We start from the raw sequence: 6,681 nt of genomic DNA, 5'->3' as shown, positions 1-6,681 counted from the left end.
CACTATTGTCAGGATGAGCCCTATGATGGGGGATGGCTGGGGAGAAGCAGCTGCATTTGGTCAGATGGTAGAAATCAGAGGAAAAGGAGCAGTCTTGCTGGGTTCTGTGCATCCCACACAGACAGCACTCACTAGCCCAGCTCTGTCCTATGAGCCCTGCATGAGCTGTGCCCTGGGCAACAATTGGGGGAAGGGGCAAGAGGAAATGAGATCCTGGCGCCAGAATCACTCACTGAGGCTGGGTTTTCAGTGGATTTTTTATGTATAAGGAGTGCAATAAGGTCATGGGCTGGTGTGATTCCAAATTCTTTTCTTTTATGGTGCCAATTTTAAATAATTTTATTTAAGGCATAGCATTTTCCACTTTAAAATACAGTACTTATAAAGTGCATTATTTCCTTTCCCTGTGCACATAGTTTATATTCAAGTATCAAGAATCCTCAGTTTTATTACAACAGCTCAACTTTTAAAACTGCCATGGAATTTGCTACAAATTTGGGTGCTTCAGTATTTTGTGTGGAACAATGCTAAATTTATTCAAGAGGTTAGCTTAATCCACCTATTCAATGGTGGGCCCAGAAGAGGCACCCCCAGATGGAGGGGCTCCACCACCAGGGAAGCCCCCAGGCATTCCTTCTGGCATGCCTCCTGCACTCTGGTACAGCTTAGTGATGACTGGGTTGCAGACTTTTTCCAGCTCTTTCTGCTGATGTTCAAATTCTTCCTTTTCTACAGTCTGAGTCTTATCAAGCCAGTTGATGAGTTCACTGCACTTGTCAAGAATCTTCTGTTTGTCCTCATCATTGATCTTGTCTTGCAGTTTTCATCTTAACCATCTGATTTCATGTTGAATGCACAGGATTCAAGGGAGTCCTTGGAAGATATCCTGTCTTTCTGCTTCTCATCTTCAGCTGTGTACTTCTCAGCTTCCTTAACCATTGGCTCAATGTCTTCCTTGCTCAGGTGACCCTTGTCATTAGTGATGGTAATCTTGTTCTCTTTTCCCATACTCCTATCCACAGCAGAGACATTAAGGATGTCATGGTATCGATATCAAAAGTGACTTCAATCTGAGGAACACCATGAAGTGCAGGAGGTACGCATGTGAGTTCAAGCTTGCCAAGCAGGTTGTTATCCTTGGTCATGGCATGCTCACCTTCATAAACCTGAATGAGCACATTGGGCTGGTTGTCAGAGTAGGTAGTAAACATCTGTGTCTGCTTGGTAGGAATGGTAGTATTGTGCTTGCTGAGGACAGTCGTGATTCCACCACCCATCTCAATGCTGAGGGAAAGAGGAGTGACATCCAACAGCAGCAAGTCCTGAACATTTTCAGAGTTGTCTCCACAGAGGATGGCTTCCTGGACCGCTGCACCATAAGCAGCAACCTCATCAGGGTTGATGCTTTTATTCAGCTCTTTTTCATGACAGAAGTCCTGCAGGAATTTCTGAACATTGGGGATAAAAGTAAAGCCCCTAACCAGGACAGTATCATGGATCTGGGACTTATCAAGCTTGGCATCACAAAGGGCTTTCTCTATGGTGCCCAAGGTGCCATGGAAGAGGTCAGCATTCAGTTCTTTAAAATGGACATGGGAGATAGAGCTATAGAAGTTGATTCCACCATAGAGTGAGTCAATCTCAATACTGGCCTGGGTGCTGGAAGAAAGAGTATGCTTTAGCATGTTCACAAGCAGTACGAAGGTGACAAACAGCCCTCTTGTTCTCACTGATGTCCTTGTGCTTGCATTTGAACTCTGCAATGAAATGGTTGACATTCAGTTGTCAGAGTCTTCTCCACTTAAGTGGGTGTCACCAGCTATAGACTTGACCTCAAAGATTCCATCTTCAATTGTGAGAATTGACACATTGAAAGTACCACCTCCCAAGTCAAAGAAAAGCACATTTATTTCAGCTCCAAACTTTTGTCTAAGCAGTAAGCAATAGCAGCAGCAGTTGGCTCATTGATGATTCTAAGCACATTGAAACCAGCAATAGTTCCAGCATCTTTGGTAGCCTGATGCTGAGAATCACTGAAGTAAGCAGGTAATGTGATGAGAGCATTGGTAATGGTCTTGTGATACAGTTGTTCATAATTTCTTAAAATCCTTTGTATTTCTGTGGTATTGGTTGTTATTTCTCCCTTTTAATTTCTGATGTTGTTTATTTGGGTCCTCTCACTTTTTTCTTGATGAGGCTAGCTAAAGGCTTGTCGATTTTGTTTATTTTTTCAAAGAACCAGCTCCTACTTTTGTTGATCTTTTGAATTGTTTGTTTAGTCTCTATGTTATTTAACTCTACTCTGATCCTGATGATTTTCTTCCTTTTACTCACCATGGGCTCTGTTTGTTGTTGTTGTTCTAGTTCTTGTAGCTGCAGGGTTAAATTTTTTATTTGAGATTCTTCTATCCTTTCCAGGTAGGCCTGTATTGCTATGAACTTCCCTCTCAGGACTGCTTTTGTTGTGTCCCATAGGTTTTGGGCTGTTGTGTGTTCATTATCATTAGTTTCCAGAAACTTCTTGATTTCCTCCTTGATGTCATTGTTAACCCATTCATCATGTAATATCATGTTACTCATTCTCCATGAGTTTGGATGTCTTTGCTTTTTTCCTTGAGGTTGATTTCTAGTTTGAAGGCATTGTGGTCTGAAAAGATGCTTGATATAATTTCAATTTTCCTGAACTTGTTGAGGCTTGTTTTGTGTCCTATCATGTGGTCTATCTTTGAAAATGTCCCATGTGCATTTGAAAGGAATGTATATTTTGCTTCTTTGTGGTGAAAATTCTATATATATCAGTTAAATCCATTTGGTTTAGTGTGTTGTTCAATGCCTCAGTATCCTTGGTGTTTCTTGGTTTCAAAGATCTGCCTATTGTTGATAATGGGCTGTTAAAGTCCCCTACTATGAGTGTGTTGCTATTGATATCCTTCTTGTAGTCTTCTAGTATTTTCCTTATATATTTAGGTGCTCCTATGTTGGGTGCATATATGTTTACCTGGGTTACACCTTCTTGATGAATTGTTCTCTTAAGTATTATGAAATGTCCTTCTCTGTCTTTTTTTTTTTTTTTTTTTTTTTTATGACCTTTGCTGTGAAATCCGTTTTCTCTGATATAAGTGTTGCTACGCCGGCTTTCTTTTTTTTTAATGTCTATTTGTTTGGAATACTTTTTTCCATCCCTTCACTTTCAGTCTGTGTAAATCTTTTGTTTTGAGGTGTGTCTCTTGTAGACAGCATATATGTGGGTCATGTTTTCATGTCCATTCCACTACCCTATGTCTTTTAATTGGAGCATTAATCCATTTATATTTAAGGTTATTATTGACAGGTATTTATTCATTTTCCTTTGCACCTGTGTTCCTCTCCCTCTATTCTTTTTCTTAAAGCATTCCCTTTAGCATCTCTTGCAATGCTGGTTTGGTGGAGATGTATTCTTTTAGTCTTCCTTTGTATGAGAAACTCCTTATTTCACCTTCCATTTTGAATGAGAGCCTTGCTGGGTAGAGTTGTCTTTGTTGTAGACCTTTGTTTTTCATTGCTTGAAATATTTTTTTGCCATTCCCTTCTGGCTTGTAGTGTTTCTGTTGAGAAATCGGTCGATAGCCTTATCGGCACTCCCTTGTATGTTATTTGCTGTTTTTCTCTTGCTGCTTTTAGGATTCTCACTTTGTCTTTGAATGTTGCCATGGTAATTATGATGTGCCTTGGAGCGGGCCTTTTTGGGTTCATCTTCATGGGGACCCTCTGTGCTTCCTGGACTTGCATGACTTTTTCTCTCATCAGGTTAGGAAAATTTTATGTCATTACTTTTCTATCAGATTTTCTATCCCTTGCTCCTCCTCTTCTCCTTCTTGTCCCTATGATTCTAATGTTGTTTAGTCTCATGTTGTCCCGCAGTTCTCTTAAACCCTCTTCATTCTTTTTCATTATTTTTTCATTTTGTTGTATTGTCTGGGATTTTTTTTCTACATTGTCCCCTAACTCACTGATCCGATCCTCTGCTTCGTTTAGCCTGCTTTTTACTTATTCTACTGTGTTCTTCAGTTCAGAAATTGTATTCTTCTTTTCTTCCTGGTTCTTACTAATAGTTTCTATATCCTTTTTTATGCTGGTGTAGTTCTCTGTAAGTTCCTTGTAGCTTCCCTGCAATTCTTTGTAGTTTCCTTGGAGTTCCTTGTAATTTCCCTGGAGTTTGTCGTAGTTTTCTTTGAGATTGTCAAGTACATAGAGCTTCTTTATCACCATTCTTTTGAATCCCATGTCTGATAGTGGGCTTATGTCTATTCCATCTATCTCTCTTTCTGAGGATTCCTCTTTTCCTTTCATTGGGATGTTGTTTCTGTGTCTCCCCATGTTGGATTTTTCTTGTTTGTTTTTGTTTATTAGATTTGTCTGCTTTGCCTTCCCACCTTTGTGGTATGAGATTCCTTATAGGAGACCTGGGGGATTCAGTGGTGCAGTCTCTTCTACCTCCAGCCTGACGCTCTTGGGATGCCCTTTATGCCGTTTGTTTAAGATGTCTGGTTGTACTTCAGTTACTCTCTGGTGGATCCTTCCCTCTGGGTAGTTGATTGAGGGTCACTCTGCCCACCTTGTCTTGAGTTCTTTTGTGGAGATGCTGTTAAAACATAAACACACAACCCAGGCAAGAAACCCACACCCTCAAAAATATTCCCCACCCACAATCCCACTATTCACAGCAAATGAGCCAGAATTAATATAAATATAGAGAGGTTAAGACTATTATACTATAGGAGAAACAGATAAGCGTTGTCTTAAATTAAAAAAAGATAATTTTAAGTATATTTTATTGATTATATTGTTACGAGAGTTTCAATTTTTGCCCTTTTACTGAAAGATGATTTTTGAGAGGGAGGATGATAGAATAATAATAGTAGCAAGTAGGGTCAAGGCTGTGTGAGACAGTAAGTAATATTTATGTTGTATGTTAAAAAAGAAACGGAAGAATGTAGAATGAAGTGAGAAAGTGGAAGTGCATAGTCTTAGGTTTATATAGCAGTTATATGCTATATGTTTAGTGTGAAAGGGAGGCTAAACAAAACAGACAAACAAACAAAAAAAAACCAAAAATTAAAGAAGAAGGATAGGAGGGAGATAAGGTAGGAAACAGATTAAAGAAAGAGTTTTCTTTTTTTAAAGGAAGAAAAAAAGAAAGAAAAAAAGGGAAGAAGAAAAACAAACAAACAAAAAAATAGGAAGAGTTTTTACTCAGTTCAACCTTTGTGTGCAGTCTTCTTTTTCTAGATCCACCCCTGTTCAAAATTCCATGGGTTTCAAATCTTTTCTGCCTTGCTGGCTGTGAGGAGAGCTGGCTAGTTTCTGTGGCAGTTTTTCTCTCACTCGTGGGCCTGCTGCAACTTTCTGCTGTGAGCCACACTGAGTTGGGTCTCTCCCCACTTGTCCTGTGGCACCCTCCAGCAATCCTCAGACTTGTCTAACAAAGTTGTTCTGCTGGCAAGCCAGTGCACATGTCCCTGGTCCCTGCCCAGCCTTGGGTTCTGTCCTCACTCTTCCTCCCAAAAAGTCTCTGTGCTCCAAACTGCAGCACTGGGCTGCATCCCTCCCTGGTGGCAGTGTCTTATTGTTTGCCTATGTGTACTGCTTTCCTGCCTGGGGTCCCTACTGAATCTGTGTCTGCGTTTCCACCGCAGCTTTCCTGTATGGGCCCCTCTGCCCTGCTGAGTTCTCCTTTTTTGTTTGGTGGTGCTGTGATGTGCGCGCCCTGGGCATAGTGTAGCCAGCCCAGGGGGTCCCCACCTAGACTCAGTTCATACAGTTTCCCACAGTCTAGGCTGTTCACTGTCTTCCCACACCTCTGGCTGTTTCAAGGAAACCTCATTGACTCACTCCTGGATTTTGCTGGTCCCAGTGCCTATAGCAGGCGGCAGTTTCTAATCAGATCCCAGCTAATGAGCTGGTCTGAAGCTGCCCCCTTGGGGTGCGGTGCAACAGCGGTGCCAGGCTAGGGGGCCCAGCGACTCCTTTTGAGAGCGCAGGTGAGCTTTCTGCCCTCTTTCCACCGCTCCCACACTCCCTTCCCTGTTTGCACTCTCTGAAATCCTCACTCACTCCTCCCTGTGTTTGTACTCCAAAATTTTCCACGATGGGAGCAAGCAGACAGCACTGCTACCTACTCCACCGCAGCTGCCATCTTCTGTCTCAGTATCTCTGTATCTTTTTTGTTGTTATTGTTTAGTTATTTATTTTTGTCTTGGTTTGTTTATGGGTTTTTTTCTTTCTTTTCTCCCATCCTGCATCTTAACCCCTACTGAGGAGAAAGCAGCATACACAGACTCAGGAGGTGTCAGAGACAGGCTGTAGGGTGCAGCCATTCCATACATTCTCCCAGGAAACAGACTGGTGAGTCCCCTTCACATGAGAGCCATAGATACACCCTCCCAGTTTCCAGAAGACCCAAAATCTAGGCCCTGGAGATCCCACCCATTAGCCTACTAGGGGCTCTACCCTGCTGAATACAGGAAAAACATCCTTGACATATTCAGACTAGTGGCTTAGGGGTGGGGGAATATATCCACTATCTTCCATGAATTTTAAAAGGCACCAGTCACAGAGTCCCAGCCCCCGATTCTGCCAGAAGCCCCCTCAGAAACTATTGGATCTGCGACTAGTCTAAAAGTGACAGCAGATCAGCAGGCA

At 41.8% G+C, this 6,681-nt stretch overlaps 1 pseudogene; it reads right to left on the bottom strand.

Annotated features, from left to right (window-relative positions):
• Positions 1–550: 550 nt before the first annotated feature.
• LOC149990829 (heat shock cognate 71 kDa protein-like) lies at positions 551–6,365 on the bottom strand (annotated as a pseudogene).
• Positions 6,366–6,681: the final 316 nt, after the last annotated feature.

The sequence above is a fragment of the Furipterus horrens genome, unplaced genomic scaffold, assembly GCF_987537825.1.
Source record: "Furipterus horrens unplaced genomic scaffold, mFurHor1.1.pri manual_scaffold_17, whole genome shotgun sequence".
Lineage (NCBI taxonomy): Eukaryota > Metazoa > Chordata > Mammalia > Chiroptera > Furipteridae > Furipterus > Furipterus horrens.
Note: the sequence above shows the minus strand (reverse complement) of the source record. Positions and strands in the feature narration are given on the sequence as shown.